Below are 17,089 nucleotides of genomic sequence, written 5' to 3'. Positions count from 1 at the left end.
CTCCTGCCTCAGCCTCCTGAGTAGCTGGGATTACAGGCGCCCGCCACCACGCACAGCTGATTTTGTATTTTTAGTAGAGATGGGGTTTCACGATGTTGGTCAGGCTGATCTCAAACTCCCTACCTCAGGTGATCCACCCGCCTCCGCCTCTCAAAGTGCATTACAGGCATGAGCCATCACGCCTGGCTGGGTCTTTATAATTTTTTTATAATTAAGACATTTTCTGTCCCTTTCATGACTACATCTTGTTAATTCAGTTTCTATTCAGCATCTCAAATAGGTCCACTTTCAACAAGCCCACCGACAGCCACTAGGCAACTCCAGCCATTGTCCTCTTGTTCCAGGTACTGCGGCTGCACAGCAAATTACCCCCAAATCTAGCTGTGTAAAGCAGCCCTTTGTTATGCTCATGGATTCTATGTATAGGAATTCAGACAGGGTCCAGCAGCGATGGCTTGTCTCTGCTCCCAGGGACTGGGGATTGCAGCTGGAAGATTTGAAGGCTGAAATCACCCGTGTCTGGCAGATGCTGCTGGCTGACGACCTCAGTTCCTCCTCACATGGGCCTCTCCCTCGGTCTCTCCATGTGGGCTGGTGTGAGCTGAGAGAGAGAGAGGGAGGGAGCGCCAGGCAAGGCCATATTGCCTGTCATAGCCTAACTTTATTTATGTATTTATGTATTTATTTTTTGAGACAGGGTCTCGCTCTGTTGCCCGGGCTGGAGTGCAGTGGCACGACCTCAGCTCACTGCAACCTCTGCCTCCCTGGTTCAAGCAATTCTCCTGCCGCAACCTTCCAAGTAGCTGGAACTACAGACACGTGCCACCACGCTTGGCTAATTTTTTTTTTTTTGTATTTTTAGTAGAGACGGAGTTTCGCCATGTTGCCCAGGCTGGTCTCGAACTCCTGACCTCAGGTGATCCACCCACCTTGGCCTCCCAAAGTGCTGGGATTACATGAGTGAGCCACTCTGCTCAGCCTCATAGCCTCATAGTCTAGCTTTGAAACTCATATAACTTGTGGTTCCATAGTGTAGTGGTTATCACATCTGCTTTACACACAGAAGGTCCTGGGTTCAAGCCCCAGTGGAACCATGGGGTGGTCTGTTGTTTTTTCCCACCTGTAATCCTAGCTACTCGGGAGGCTGAGGCAGGAGAATCACTTGAACCCAGAGGCAGAGGTTACAGTGAGCTGAGACTGCGTGAAACTCATCTCAAAAAAAAAAAAGAAAGTCATGCAGCGTCGCCTTGCCACATCCATTTGTCAAGGCAGTCAAAAAGTCTCGTCTGGGTTCAAGGTGAGGGAAGTAGACTCCACCTCTTGATGGGAGTGGTAAAGTTCTGGAAGAACAGGTGGGAGTGGAAATGCGGGAGCACATTTCAGACATGGGCTCTGCCATGTTTCCCTTGCCTGAGTTACTCGGATGGCCTCATCACTGGCCTTGCTACTTCCACTTTTTTTTTCTTTTTTCTTTTTTCTTTTTTTTTTTTTTTTGAGACAGAGTTTTGCTCTTGTTACCCAGGCTGGAGTACAATGGCGTGATCTCAGCTCACCGCAACCTCCGCCTCCTGGGTTCAAGCAATTCTCCTGCCTCAGCCTCCCGAGTAGCTGGGATTCCAGGCATGCGCCACCACACCCGGCTAATTTTGTGTTTTTAGTAGAGATGTGGTTTCTTCATGTTGGTCAGGCTGGTCTCCAACTCCCGACCTTAGGTGATCAGCCCTCCTCGGCCTCCCAAAGTGCTGGGAGTACAGGCATGAGCTACCACACCCGGCCCTACTTTTTTGTTTTCTTTTGTTTTTGAGACAGAGTCTCACTTTGTCACCAGGCTGGAGTGCAGGGGGTGTGATTTTGGCTCACTGCAACCTCCGCCTCCTGAGTTTAAGCGATTCTTCTGCCTCAGCCTCACGAGTAGCTGGGACTACAAGCACCTGCCACCACGCCCGGCTAATTTTTTTTTGTTTTTTTAGTAGAGGTGGGGTCACCATGTTGGCCAGGCTGGTCTTGAACTCCTGACCTAAAGTGATCCGCCCGCCTCAGCCTCCCAAAGTGCTGGGATTACAGGCGTGAGCCACCGTAACCAGCCTACTTCTACTTTTGTACTTCCCTTTCTGTGACTCTCACAGAGCAGCCTGGGAAAGCCAGAAACAGATTAGCTTGTGCCCCTCCCTGCCTCTTACTTCTCAGGGTAGAACTGCCAAGGAGGCCAGAGGGACAGCCCAGTCTCTCACCGCAGACGCCTCTCACTCACCCTCTCTTCACGCCCCAGGCCTCCTTTCAGTTCCTCAAACAAAACAGACCAAGCCGATTTCCTTCCACCTCAGTGTCTTCCTGGAAATTTCTTTTCTCAACTTGTCATGAGTTTGATTCCTGTTCACCCTTCTTGCCACAGCCTGAATGTCTCTCCCTGGACAGGAACCATGGCTGATTCCACTCTAAAAATCCTTCCTGAAATCCTGTCACGTCACTTGTGCCAACGTGGATGAAGCTGCAGGACGTGACGTTAGGGTGAGACAAGCCAGGCTCAGAGAGACAAACACTGTAAGATCTCACTCATATGTGGCATCTAAAAACAGCAAACCTGGCAGGGCACAGTGGCTCACGCCTGTAATCCCAGCACTTTGGGAGGCCGAGGCGGACGGATCATGAGGTCAGGAAATCGAGACCATCTTGGCTAACACGGTGAAACCCTGTCTCTACTAAAAATACAAAAAATTAGCTGGGCGTGGTGACGGGTGCCTGTGGTCCCAGCTACTCGGGAGGCTGAGGCAGGAGAATGGCGTCCACCTGGGAGGCGGAGCTTGCAGTGAGCCGAGATCGCATCACTGCAGTCCGGACTGGGCGAAAGAGCGAGACTCCGTCTCAAAAGAAAAGAAAAGGGCCAGGCACAGTGGCTCACACCCGTAATCCCAGCACTTTGGGAGGCCGAGGTGGGCGGATCATGAGGTCAAGAGTTTGAGACCAGTCTGGCCAACATAGTGAAATTCCATCTCTACTAAAAATACAAAAATTAGCCGGGCACGGTAGTGCACGCCTGTAGTCCCAGCTACTCGGAAGGCTAAGGCAGGAGAATCGCTTGAACCCGGGAGGCAGAGGTTGCAGTGAGCTGAGATTGCACCATTGCACTCCAGCCTGGGCGACACAGCAAGACTTTGTCTCAAAAAAAAAAAAAAAAAAAAAAAAAAAGCACGAATCTCATTCATGGGGGCCTCACTCTCATGACCTCATCACCTCCCAAAGGCCCCACCTCTTAATACCATCACCTTGGGAGTTAGGGTTTCCACCTATGAATTGTTCCACCTATGAACACAAACATTCTGATCATTGCAGTATTTTTATCACAATAATAATAAAAAATACGTCGGGTGCGGTGGCTCACGCCTGTAATCCCAGCACTTTGGGAGGCCGAGGCAGGCGGATCACGAGGTCAGGAGATCAAGACCATCCTGGCTAACACAGTGAAACCCCGTCTCTACTAAAAATACAAAAAAATTAGCTGGGCATGTTGGCGGGCGCCTGTAGTCCCAGCTACTCGGGAGGCTGAGGCAGGAGAATGATATGAACCCGGGAGGAGGAGCTTGCAGTGAGCCGAGATCGCACCACTGCACTCCAGCCTGGGCGACAGACCAAGACTCCGTCTCAAAAAAAAAAAAAAAAAAAAGATAATAATAATAATAATAATAATAATAAAGATGGCAGGAGAAATCCTTTGGAGGTCATGGGTATGTTTCTAATATAGATTTTGGTGATGGTTTCACGGGTGCATCTTATCCCCAAACTCATCAAGCTGTATACACTAAATATGTACAGATTTGTATGTCACTCATACTTCAATAAAGTGTTTGTAAAAAATCAATAAATAGGCCGGGTGTGGTGGCTCACGCCTGTAATCCCAGCACTTTGGGAGGCCAAGGTGGGCGGATCACGAGGTCACGAGTTTGAGACCATCCTGGCTAACACGGTGAAACCCCGTCTCTACTAAAAAATAAACGAACAGAAAAATTAGCCGGGCGTGGTGGCGGGCTCCCTTAGTCCCAGCTGCTCCGGAGGCTGAGGCGGGAGAATGGTGTGAACCCGGGAGGCGGAGCTTGCAGTGAGCCGCGATTGTGCCACTGCACTCCAGCCTGGGCGACAGAGCGAGACTCCATCTCCAAAAAAAAAAAAAAGAAAAAAAAGATACAAAAATTAGCCGGTTGTGGTGGCAGATGTCTGTAATCCCAGCTACTCAGGAGGCTGAGGCAGAATTGCTTGAACCTGGGAGGCAGAGGTTGCAGTGAGCTGAGATCGCGCCACTGCACTCCAGCCTGGGTGACAGAGCAAGACTCTGTCTCAAAAAAGAAAAAAAAAAAAACGAAAATCAGTAAATAAAAAAGAAAATCAGTAAATAACGCTATGCGTAGTGGCACATGTTTGTATTCCAGCTACTCAAGAGACTCAGATGGGAAGATTGCTCCAGCCCAGGAATTCGACACTGCAGTGAGCTATGATTGCACCATTTCACTCCAGCCTGGGCAGCAGAATGAGACTCTGTCTCTAAAAAAATAAAAATAAAAATAAAGGATTAAAACTAAAAATCAGGCCAGGCACTTTGGGCCAGTACTTTGGGAGGTCGAGGTGGGAAGATTGTTTGAACCCAGGAGTTCAACTCCATTCTGGGCAACATAGCAAGACCCCATCTCTACCATAAGTAAATAAATATCAACAAATAAAAGCAGGCCCTTCCTGACAAATTCTCTCAGCACTCTGTAACATTCCTTCCAGGTATTGACAATATTCGTTCATATGGTTTTTGAATAGCATCCTTTCCTACAAAACTGGAAGGTCCCCAAGAGCAGTGTCCATGCCTGCTGTGTGCCAGGCGTGGAGGAGATGCTCTGTGGATGTTTGCTGAATGAATGAATGATACAGGAGAGGAGCAGCGAACAAAGAGTCTGTCTTCACCTTCAAGAATCAACCTCTAAAAGAAGAGCCAGGGCCGGATGTGGTGGCTCACACCCAGCACTTTGGGAGGCCGAGGCGGGTGGATCACCTGAGGTCAGGAGTTTGAGACCTGCCTGGCCAACATGGCAAAACCTCATCTCTACTAAAAGTACAAAAAAATTAGCCGAGCATGGTGATGGGCGCCTGTAATCCCAGCTACTTGGGAGGCTAAGGCAGGAGAATTGCTTGAACCCAGGGGGCGGAGGTTGCAGTGAGCCGATATCACACCATTGCACTCCAGTGACAAGAGCAAAACTCCATCTCAAAAAACAAACAAACAAACAAACAAAAACAAGAAGAGCCAGGGCTGGGCACAATGGCTCACACCTGTAATCCCAGCAATTTGGGAGGCTGAGGCTCAAAGAAGATTATTTGAACCCAGGAGTTTGAGACCAGCCTGGGCAACATAGGGAGACCCTGTCTCTGCAAGAATTAAAAAATCAGCCAGGCATGGTGGTGCACACCTGTGGTCCCAGCTTCAGGAGACTGAAGCGGGGTGGGGGATCGCTTGAACCCAGGTCGAGGCTGCAGTGAGCCATGATTGTACCACTGCATTCCAGCCTGGAAGACAGAGCAAGACTCTATCTCTAATATTAATAACAACAATAATAATACAAGAAGAGCAAGACTGGCATCACCAAAAGACAAGTGCAGTGTGATAAGGACTACCAGAGAGCTAGAAAGGCGAGGCTGGAAGGGAAGTCTTCCTGGAGAAAGTGGAATGAGGGCCAGGACTTGAGGAATGGAGGGAAGTTGATTGGTGGAGAAGTTGGGCAGCTCTTTCTGACCAGAGTCAAGATGTGGATGTGATAGCATGAGACTTGGCTGGCCAAGTAAGATGCCAGACCGCTGGTTATGTTTGAATTTCAGGTAAGCAATGAGTTATTTCTTGTTATCAGTAATGTCCCAAATAATTGCACAAAACCTATTTATTCTAAAAAAGTATTTGTGGCTTATCTGAATTCATGTTGAACTAGGTGGCTTATATTTTTGTTGTTGTTGTTTGTTTTTGTTTTTTTGAGACAGGCTCTCGTTCTGTCACCCAGGCTGGAGTGCAGTGTCACAATCTCAGCTCACTGCATCCTCCACCTCCTGGGTTCAAGCAATTCTCATGCCTCAGCCTCCTGAGTAGCTGGGATTACAGACGTGCACCACCACACCTGGCTAATTTTTGTGTTTTTTAGTAGAAACGGGGGTTTCACTGTGTTGGCCAGGCTGGTCTTGAACCCCTGGCCTCAAGTGATCTGCCCACCTCAGCCTCCCAAAGTGTGGGGATTACAGGTGTGAGCCACTGCACCTGGCCTGTCTTGTATTTTTATTTGCTAAGTCTGGCAACCCTAGATGAGATGCTAATCCATGTGGCAATTTGGCTCTTTCTGAAACGGCATAAATGAACTCTATTTCTTAGCTGACCACAGGAAAAAAAATGAGTTAAACTGAATTTGGAGCCCAGATTCTCAATCATTGCTGAAAGAATCAACCTCAAAATCTCAGGAACTTACCAGAATAAATGTTTGTTTCTCGTTTGAAATGTCTGATGCGGATGTTCTTGGTTCATGGGTTTTCCCTGAACCAAGATGGTTTTCCGCTGAGCGGTGAACTCAAGGACACAGGCTCCTTCTGCTGTGCGGTGTCACCAGCTTGGACTCCTTGGCTTCCAGTCACACAAACTGAGGAAAGAGACAGCAGGAGCTGTCACACAGCCCTTCTGTGGGCAGGCCTGCCAATGGCTTCAACTCTGGCCATGTTCCATTAGCAACACTTGGTGTGTGACTCCACCCAGATGCTGGGAGGGCCTAGAAATGTCATCTTCCTAGGCTGAGCGTGGTGGCTCACGCCTGTAATCCCAGCACTTTGGGAGGCCGAGGTGGGCAGATCACGAGGTCAGGAGTTCAAGACCAGCCTGATCAACATGGTGAAACTCCGTCTCTACTAAAAATACCAAAATTAGCCGGGTGTGGTGGCATGCACCTGTATTCCTAGCTACTCAGGAGGCTGAGGCAGTAGAATTGCTTGAATCCGGGAGGTGGAGGTTGCAGTGAGCTGAGATCCCGCCATTGCACTCCAGTGTGGGCAACAGAGGGAGACTCAAAAAAAAAAAAAGAAAAAAGAAATGTTATTTTCGTTATTTTCCTGTGTGCCACAGGGCTCTGGGCGGTAAAGGACAGGTTGGTAGAATGGATGGGCCACACCAGAGAGCTCTGTGTTTAAATCACAGCATGGCCTATCATGGTGGCTCAAGCCTATAATCCTATGGGAGGCCTAGTAGGGAGGATCACTTGAGCCCAGGAGCTCGAGATCAGCCTGGGCAACACAGTGAGACCCTGTGTCTACAAAAAATTTTTAAATTAGGCCAGGTGTGGTGGCTCACACCTGTAATCCCAGCACTTTGGGAGGCTGAGGTGGGGGGATCACTGGAGGTCAGGAGCTCGAGACCAGCCTGGCCAAAATGGTGAAACCCCGTCTCTACTAAAAATACAAAAATTAGCTGGGCATGGTGGTGCGCGCCTGTAATCCCAACTACTCGGGAGGCTGAGGCAGGAGAATTGCTTGAACCTGGGAGGCAGAGGTTGCAGTGAGCCAAGATCGCACCATTGCACTCCAGCCTGGGTGACAGAGCAACACCCCGTTTCAAAAAAAAAAAAAAAAATTTGCCAGGCATGGTGGTGGGTGCTTGTAGTCCCAGCTACTCAGGAGGCTAAGGAGGGAGGATCGCCTGAGCCCAGGAAGTCAAGGCTGCAGTGAGCTGAGATCGTGCCACTGCATTCCAGCCTGGGGCGACAGGAGTGAGAACCTGTATCCAAAAAATAATAATAAATAAATAAATCACAGCCCAGGTGGATTAGCTCCTTACCTTCAATCTTCTCGCTTGTAAAAAGGTCACAATACCTACCTTGCCACATGGCTGTGAGAGGAAAGCCTGGCACACACAGAAGGTACATGATGACAAGTTGTCACTGTAGTATTATTTTGTTTGTAATCTGTCATTAAAGGTAATTCTGTGGCTTTCTGGGGAGTCCTGGTTTACCCAATAGGAACATGGAGCAGTAGTATCAGATTGTTTTATATCTTAGATTTAAGACCTAGGCCGGGCGAGGTGGCTCATGGCTGTAATCCCAGCACTTTGGGAGGCCGAGGTGGGTGGATCACCTGAGGTCAGGAGTTCAAGACTGGCCTGGCCAAAATGGCGAAACCCTGTCCCTACTAAAAATACAAAAATTAGCCGGATGCGGTGGCATGTGCCTATAGTCCCAGCTACTCAGGAGTCTGAGGCAGGAGGATTGCTTAAAGGCCAGAAGCGGAGGTTCCAGTGAGCCAAGATTGCGCCACTACACTCCAGCTTGACGACAGAGTGAGACCTATCTCAAAAAAAAAAAAAAAGATTTAAGAGCTAAAACCATCCAAAGCAGTTGAGGCTCAGCAAAGCTCAGCAACTTGTCTGAGATCACATAGATGAGGGTCCTAAAATACACCTGGCCCCCTGCCCTCTTAGTAAACAGAGCGTCACCTTCTCCAAATGTCCACACTGTTACCTGGACCATTTCCACATAAAGAGATCAGGCTGTGTTTGCAAAGCTTCTTTCAAAGAGTTGGGAAATTTTCTTTCTGTCTCTTAAATATCAGTGACGATTATGCCTAGGCTGGAATTTTAACTTCCCATTCCAGTTTCCTGAATATAGTACAGTGAAAGAAAACTCTAGAAATTTACTGACCTTTTCTCATTGGCTTGACACCATGCTTGACTTCTCAGTGGGGCTGAATTTCCCCTCCGGGGTCTGACTCACATTTTCCAGCACACAAAGCACCCCGTTCAATAATAACCAGACACTTTTACCGTTCAGATATCAATCTGGACCAAAAGTGGGTTGCTAATGACAATGAACAATCCACCGGCAAGGACCACATTTCCCCCCTGCTTTGTTTTTCAGTTTTCAACTTGGTTTCATTTTGCCATGACAAAAGAACTTGCTGGCCAGACACGGTGGCTCACACCTGTAATCCCAGCACTTTGGGAGGCTGAGGCGAGCAGATCGCTTGAGCCCAGGAGTTCAAGACCAGCCTAGGCAACATGGCGAAACTCTGTGCAAAAAATACAAAAATTAGCCAGGCGTGTGGGGCTTGCCTGTAGTTCCATCTACTTGGGAGGTTGAGGTGGGAGGATTGCTTGAGCCCAGGAGGTGGAGGTTGCACTGAGCTGATACTGTGTCACTAAACTCTAGCCCAAGTGACAGAGCACGACCCTGTCTAAAAAAAAAAAAAAAGAGGCCAGGTGTGGTGGCTCATGCCTGTAATCCCAGCACTTTGGGAGGCGGAGGCAGGTGGATCACTTGAGGTCAGGAGTTCAAGACCAGCCTGGCCAACATGGTGAAACCCCGTCTCTACTAAAAATACAAAAATTAGCTGGGCATGTTGGCGGCCGCCTGTAATCCCAGCTACTCGAGAGCCTGAGGCAGAATTGCTTGCACCTGGGTAACAGAAGATGCAGTGAGCCGAGATTACACCACTGCACTCCAGCCTGGGTGACAAGAGCAAGACTCTATTGCAAAGAAAAAAAAAAAAAAGGCAGGGGCCAGACCTAGTGGCTCACGCCTGTAATCCCAGCACTTTGCGGGGCCAAGACAGGTGGATCACCTGAGGTCAGGAGTTCTAGACCAGCCTGGCCAACATGGTGAAACCCTGTCTCTACTAAAAATACAAAAATTAGCCAGGCATGGTGATGGGTGCCTGTAATCCCTGCTACTCAGGAGGCTGAGGCAGGAGAATCACTTGAACCCGGGAGATGGAGTTTGCAGTGAGCTGAGATCGCGCCATTGCACTCCAGTAGGGGCCACAGAGCAAGACTCCATTAAAGAAAAAAAAAAAAAAAGAACTAGTCTGGGTGAGGTGGCTCACACCTATAATCCCAACACTTTGGGAGGCCGAGGTGGGCGGATGGCCTGAGCTCAGGAGTTCAAGACCAGCCTGGACAACATGGTGTAACCCCATCTCTATCAAAAATACAAAAATTAGCCTGGCATGGTGGCACACACCTGTAGTCCCGGCTACTCAGAAGGCTGAGATGGGAGAATTGCCTGAACCTGGGAGGCAAACATTGCAGTGAGCCGAGATCACACCAGTGCACTCCAGACTCGGTGACAGAGCGAGACTCTGTCTCAAAAAAAAAAAAAAAAAAAAGATCTTACTAAGGAGGCTGAAATGGCAGTGAGCCAGCAGCAGACCCTGAGCTCATGTGACTATAAATCGGCCATGGCCAGCTCCGCACTGCCTGGGTTAATTTATCTTTACCGTGTTTTTCCAAGTGACAGGAGTGGTCAGGGAGAAGCAACTGACAGTAACATTAATTCACCCATCAGATGTCCCCAGCTTTGTGACCTATTGCAACAACCCCGGCCAATTTATTTTGTTGGCTTTTCCCATCTGCCAGCATCCAAAAATGAGACAAGGTGAAATAAAAACTCCTCCCAGGCCTTAGGGGTAAATAATAATTTCCTCTTTTCACCCAAAGATGAAGTGGTCCACTTCACAGGCAAATCATTTTGCAGGCTTTTGGAGATGGCTTTCAACGTGTTTCACCCACAAACATCTGGAACCAGCTCTTCTTTACAAGTTATTTTCAGCAAGCAGCAAAATACCATTCTGTAGTGTAGGAATTTCCACCAGGCACATTTCAGGCTGCCTGTGTCGCCGTAGGGCAAATGACTACACAGATTGTCCTCCTGGACAGATTGGCAAGGAAAGATCTTCGATGATATGTTATATAACAAATGAAATGCCTATTCCTATAGTAAGGCTCAAAAAAACCTTTGATCAAAATTAGACCAGGTGTATGATTTTTCTTTTTTGGGACAGTGTCTCACTCTGTTGACCAGGCTGGAGTTCAGTGGTGCAATTACAGCTCACTGCATCCTTGACTTCTGGGGCTCAAGCAATACACCTGCTTCAGCCTCCTTAGTAGCTAGAACTACAGGTGCATGCCACTGTACGTGGCTAATTTTTTTGATTTTTAGTAGAGATGGGGTTTCCGTGTGTTGCCCAGGACAGTCTTGAACTCCTGAGCTCACTCAATCCTCCCACCTCAGCCTTCCAAAGTGTGGGGATTACAGGCATGAGCCACTGTGCCTGGTTTCAGGTTTATGATTTAGAGTATGTATTTAGAGCAAATATTGTAAAAGGTGATCCCTCAAGAAAAAAGGAAATCATAGTCTCTTTGTTTGCTTCTGTCTCCAAAGAGGGAAGAGCAAAAGTCCTCAGCGATGTGGCTCCTTTGGACCGAGCTTCGTGGAAGATGAGAAGATCATTAGAAACCACCGACCTCAAAATGGGGGTTTCCTAGAACAATCAAGACTCACATTTGACTTTTTTTTTTTTTAAGATATGAGAGCTTCTTACTTTATCTCCTCTGAAATTAGTCACTAGTCTTTCTGACTACCAAACACGGCTAAACTGTATGTGCATATATATATATATAGCTTCTGTCCCCCTACACAGAAAGGAGAGAAGAGAGAAGGAGAGAAGGAAATTATTACTTATGCAGGTGAAAGTAGTCAGCTGGGAGATTTCACATTTTCACTTAGCAGAGAGCGGGGAGGAGCTATTTTGATAGTACAGCTTCTCTTTCCATGGTGAAAGATAGATAACTTCTTCAAAGCTAAAACAAAGCTAAATACAGTTCTGGTTTAAAATTTAATATGTGTAAGGCTCAACTTTATCACAAGTTCCAAGACTTAGATTTTAAAATAAAACTACCCAAAAAAGATAGCTAAAATAAGTGACTTACAGTTTTTTGTTTTGTTTGAGACAGGGTCTCACTCTGTTGCCCAGGCTGGAGTGCAGTGGTGCGATCTTGGCTAACTGCAGCCTCCGCCTCCTGGGTTCAAGCAATTCTCCCGCCTCAGCCTCTTGAGTAGCTGAGACTACAGGCATGCAATTCTTTTGTATTTTTAGTAGAGAGGGTGTTTCACCATGTTGGCCAGGCTGGTCTTGAACTCCTGTCCTCTGGTGATCCACCCACCTCGGCCTCCCAAATTGCTGGGATTACAGGCATGAGCCACTGCGCCCAGCTGAGCTCATGCCTGTAATCCCTGCATGAGTTCATTGACCATTTCTATATCTTGCTTGGAGAAATGTCTATTCACATTCTTTGCCTATTTTTTAATTGTGTTTTTTGTTTGTTTTTGAGACAGAGTCTTCCTCTGTGACCCAGGCTACAGTGCGGTGGTACTATCTTGGCTCACTGCAACTTCCACCTCCTGGAGTCAAGGGATTCTCCTTCCTCAGCCTCCCGAGTAGGCTGGGACTACAGGTGCTCGCCAACATGCCAGGCTAATTTTTGTATTTTTAGTAGGGATGGGGTTTCGCTATATTGGCCAAGCTGGTCTCGAACTCCTGACCTGAAGTGATCTGCCTGCCTCAACCTCCCAAAGTGCTGGGATTACAGGTGTGGGCCACTGCGCCCGGCCATGTTATTTATTTATTTATTTTTGAGACAGAGTCTAGCTCTGTCGCCCAGGCTGGAGTGCAGTGGTGCGATCTCGGCTCACTGCAACCTCTGCCTCCTGGGTTCAAGTGATTCTCCTTCCTCAGCCTCCTGAGTAGCTGGGATTACAGCTGCGCACCACCATGTTGGGCTAATTTTTTTTTTTTTTTTTTTTTTTTGGAGACGGAGTCTTGCTCTGTCGCCTAGACTGGAGTGCAGTGGCGCAATCTCGGCTCACTGCAAGCTCCGCCTCCTGGGTTCGCGCCATTCTCCTGCCTCAGCCTCCCGAGTAGCTGGGACTACAGGTGCCCGCCACCACGCCCGGCTAATTTTTTTTTGTATTTTTAGTAGAGACGGGGTTTCACCATGTTAGCCAGGAATGTTGGGCTAATTTTTGTATTTTTAGTAGAGACAGGGGTTTCACCATGTTGGTCAGGCTGGTCTCGAACTCCTGACCTCGTGATCTGCCCGCCTTGGCCTCCCAAAGTGCTGGGATTACAGGCGTGAGCCACCGCGCCCAGCACCACATTATCTTGTTAATATTGAATTGTAAGCCTCTGGAAGCTTTTCCTCTTTCCTCCCTTTCTTCATTCTTTAATGTTTTTCTCGCTGAAAGAGCACTGAAAAGGATAGCTAAAATATAGTGCCGGAGCTCAAGGATCTCACAGTCTAATGGAGGAGAGAAATACCAGAGAAGGAGCAATTCGTATCAGGGATGGGGGATCTGGTTGGGCTTCACAAAAGATGAAATAATTTGGGTCTGTGTCCCCACCAAATCTCATGTTGAATTGTAATCCCCAGTGTCGGAGGTGGGCCGTGGTGGGAAGTGTTTGGGTCGTGGGGTTGGATCCCTCACAGTAGTGAGTTGTCATGAGATCTCGTTGTTTAAAAATGCGCCCCCCGCCGCCGCTCCCTCTCCCGCCATGTCAGTCGCCTGCTCCCCTTCGCCTTCCGCCATGATTGGAAGCCCCCGGAAGCCTCCCCAGAAGCTGTTGCCGGTGCTATGCTACCCGTACAGCCTGCAGAACCGTGAGCCAATTGAACCTTGTTTTTTATAAATTATGCAGTCTCAGGTATTTCTTCATAGCAATGAGAGAACAGACTAATACAGAAGACAACACCATGAGTTGGAGAAGAGCATTCCAGCTCACGCCATGGCCTCAGGGGCATCCTAGTCTTGATTTTCTTTGATGTATACATGAAGGGGATGGTGGCAGAAACACTTTCAATGAATTTGTGCTCTTGGAGTCACCTTTAGATCAATTCGAGGGGGAAATGCCATGATTAAGCCATTCGCTAAGTAAAGCTGTCAAATAGCAGCTTCTGGTGCATGTAGACCAGGCAGTCACATTTGGTGATTTAGGGACTGTGTGAAGACCCCGCCCCTACCGTTAAACAGTCTATCCAGATCACTCCCATCTCTACAAATACACGACAGCTGCCACAGAAATCTCTTGTTTTCGCTCTGGAGGGAGAATGCCTCCAGTAACTGGTTTACTTATAGGGCCAGCTTATTAAACTTACAGTTTACTTATTTATTTTTATTTGTTTGTTTTGGTTTTTGTTTTGTTATTGTTGTTTTTTGAACTTACAGTTTAAAAAACAGTAACTCAGACATTTGAATCCTGCCCCACCACTAATCAGCTTTTTGCCTTGGCCAATCCCAACCTGAGTCAGTAGCCTTATTCGTACGATGGATTTAGTAATACCTGCTTTATGCAGTAATTACAAAGGTTAAAATAATCCATACATGTTAAATAACTGGCCAGTGCTTGGCCAAAATAGAATCCCCAAATAGTTGGAATCTGTGTCACGAGACTCTGACAGCACAGGGCACTGATGCACAGAAAGGGCGTCATTGTGTCTGAAGAGGTGTGATTGATGGGCGGGGTCTGGTGTTTATTTGCGGCACCGGAGAGGGGGCCTCCCACCGAGGAAGGAAATGCCAGAAATAAAGGGGCAATGAGGGGGCGTGAGGGTGAGGACATGACCCGCGTCACCAGGGCAGTCGTGGGCTGAAGCCTTTCTGTATGTCCTCCTGCCCCCCGGTCACCTGCAGCGAGTGAGACCTTCCAGGGCCACATGACATGAACCGTGGGAACAGCACCTCCACTAGGCTGTGCCTGACTTTCGAAGGGGTTTTCAGGAGAGCTTTGGACAAAGCGTGGAGGCACGAATTCTCAAAAAATCTAAACGAGGGCCCCAGAGCCACTGGCCTCCCCACTTTCTGCAGCAGGACCTGGGTGGACCCTGGTGCCCACAGACCCCCCAGACAGGACACGAGATGCCCCGCGAGGTGGAAATACATCTTCTTCCTGCCTCACAGTGCAGCAGAGAAGCACTGACTTTCTAGCTGCTTTAGCCACACACAATGGCACCTCTGTTCCTGTCCAGTGAGCTTGCTGCCTCCAGGGACACTGCCCGGGCCCATCGTGGCCATGCCGGGAACATGCAGTCCTTTGATAATCGCCCTTTATCCCGGCCTCTAAATCAAGGCGGCAAACATGCTGACAACTCCAGCAAACGCAACCGATGCTTTCAGGTCTGACCCTGAAATGGAGACCCACCTCCGTGGGGAGAAGCACACGCTTCTCTGGGCTGTAGGCTCGACGGAAACAGGAACTGCGGGCCCTGCACACAGCTGCACTCGCCGGGGCAGCTCAGACTCACATCCCCAGGGGGATCCGAGTTATCCAGAACAGCGTTCCTGACCCCCAGAGGGGTGAGTCACCCCGGCCCGCCTTTCCACGTGCTGTGTGCAGCCTGTGGACAACTTCAGATGCCTTGTTGTTTTTTTATCGAGGTGAAATTCAAGTAACGTAAAATGAACCATTTAAAGTGAAAAATTCGGGCCGGGTGCAGTGGCTCACACCTGTAATCCCAGCACTTTGGGAGACCGAGGTGGGAGGATCGTTTGAGCCCAGGAGTTCGAGACCAGCCTGGACAACATAGTGAGACCCTGTCCCCGAAAAAAGAAAAACAAAATTAGCCGGGCATGGTAGTGTGCACCTGTGTTCCCAGCTACTCTGGAGGCTGAGGTGGGAGGACGGCTTAAGCCTGGGGGGGGGGGTTGAGGCTGCAATGAGCTATGATTGTCCCACTGCACTCGCAGCCTGGGTGACAGAGAGAGACACTGTCTCAAAAAAAAAAACTAAAATAAATAAATAAAAGGAATAATTCAGTGGCATTTAAAACATTCAGTGCTCTGCAGGCACCACCGCTATCTAGCTCCAAAGTGTTCTCCTCACCCCAAATACAACCCTGCACCCATGTGCAGTCACTCTTCATTCTCCCCTCCCAGCCTGTGTGACGGCAACGTGCCAGGGACTGTGCTCAGGGCAGAAGCAGAGTGGTCAACACAGCGGTTGCAGTCCCTGCCAACATGGGGTCCAGTCTAACGTGACATCCAGATACAAAACAACTGGAAATGGCACGTGTTACAGGAGCCTATGACGGAAGTGCTAAGCAGGGGCCGGGCGCCATGGCTCACGCCTGTAATTCCAACACTTTAGGAGGCCGAGGAGGGTCAGGGATTCAAGACCAGCCTGGCCAACATGGTGAAACTCAGTCTGTACTAAAAATACAAAAATTAGCCAGGCGTGGTGGTGCACACCTTTAATCCCAGCTACTCAGGAGGCTGAGGCAGGAGAATCACTTGAACCCAGGAGGCGGAGGTTGCAGTGAGCCGAGATTGTGCCACTGCACTCCAGCTTGGGTGACAAAGCGAGACTCTGTCTCAAAAAAAAAAAAAAAAAAAAAACACACACACACAGTGCTGAGCGGGTCCAAGCTCAGAGTTCCCATACGATGCCCTGCTGAGGTGGGCTTGACAGTCATCCCCATTCTCCAGATGAACAAACTGGAATCTTGAGAGGTTAAATGCCGTGCTCAAGGTTAGACCACCAATAAATGGCAAAGTTGGGATTCAAACAAAGGTCCCTGTGACATCCACCAAGTTGCTTTCTGTCTCAATGGATTTAATTATCCTGTACATTTCATATCAATGGAATCACACAATATGTGACCTTTTGTGTCTGGCTTCTGTTACTTATTTTAATATTGCAAAGGTTCATCCATGATGTAGCATACTTCAGTGCTCGATTCCCTTTTTTCTTTTTTTATCAGAGTCTCGCTCTGTCACCCAGGCTAGAGTGCAGTGGCGCGATCTTGGCTCACTGCAAGCTCCGCCTCCCGGGTTCACGCCATTCTTGTGCCTCAGCCTCCCGAGTACCTGGGACTACAGGCGCCCGCCACCATGCCCGGCTAATTTTTTGTATTTTTAATAGAGACGGGGTTTCACTGTGTTAGCCAGGATGGCCTCGATCTCTGACCCCGTGATCCAGCCGCCTCGGCCTCCCAAAGTGCTGGGATTACAGGTGTGAGCCACCGCTCCCGGCCTCGATTCCCTTTTATAACTGAATCCTATTTCATTGTATGGATGGACACACTTTGTTTCTTCGCTCATCTGCGGATGCACATTTGGCTTGTTTTCCTTTTGGTTTCTGTTGACAGTGTTGCTATGAACGTTGGTGCACAGTATCTGTTTGAGTCCCTGCTTTTAATTCTTTAGGAGTGGGATGCTGGATCATAGGATGATTTTGTTTGTTTGTTTTGAGACAGGGTCTTGCTCTG

General features: G+C 48.6%; 1 non-coding gene across 1 annotated transcript; it reads left to right on the top strand.

The window, feature by feature from the left end:
* The first annotated feature begins 1,021 nt into the window (after positions 1-1,021).
* On the top strand, positions 1,022-1,094 carry TRNAV-UAC (transfer RNA valine (anticodon UAC)). Its single transcript has one exon. It is a non-coding gene; the product is annotated as a tRNA-Val (tRNA).
* Positions 1,095-17,089: the final 15,995 nt, after the last annotated feature.

The sequence above is a fragment of the Gorilla gorilla genome, chromosome 8 (genome assembly GCF_029281585.2).
Source record: "Gorilla gorilla gorilla isolate KB3781 chromosome 8, NHGRI_mGorGor1-v2.1_pri, whole genome shotgun sequence".
Classification (NCBI taxonomy): domain Eukaryota; kingdom Metazoa; phylum Chordata; class Mammalia; order Primates; family Hominidae; genus Gorilla; species Gorilla gorilla.
Note: the sequence above shows the minus strand (reverse complement) of the source record. Positions and strands in the feature narration are given on the sequence as shown.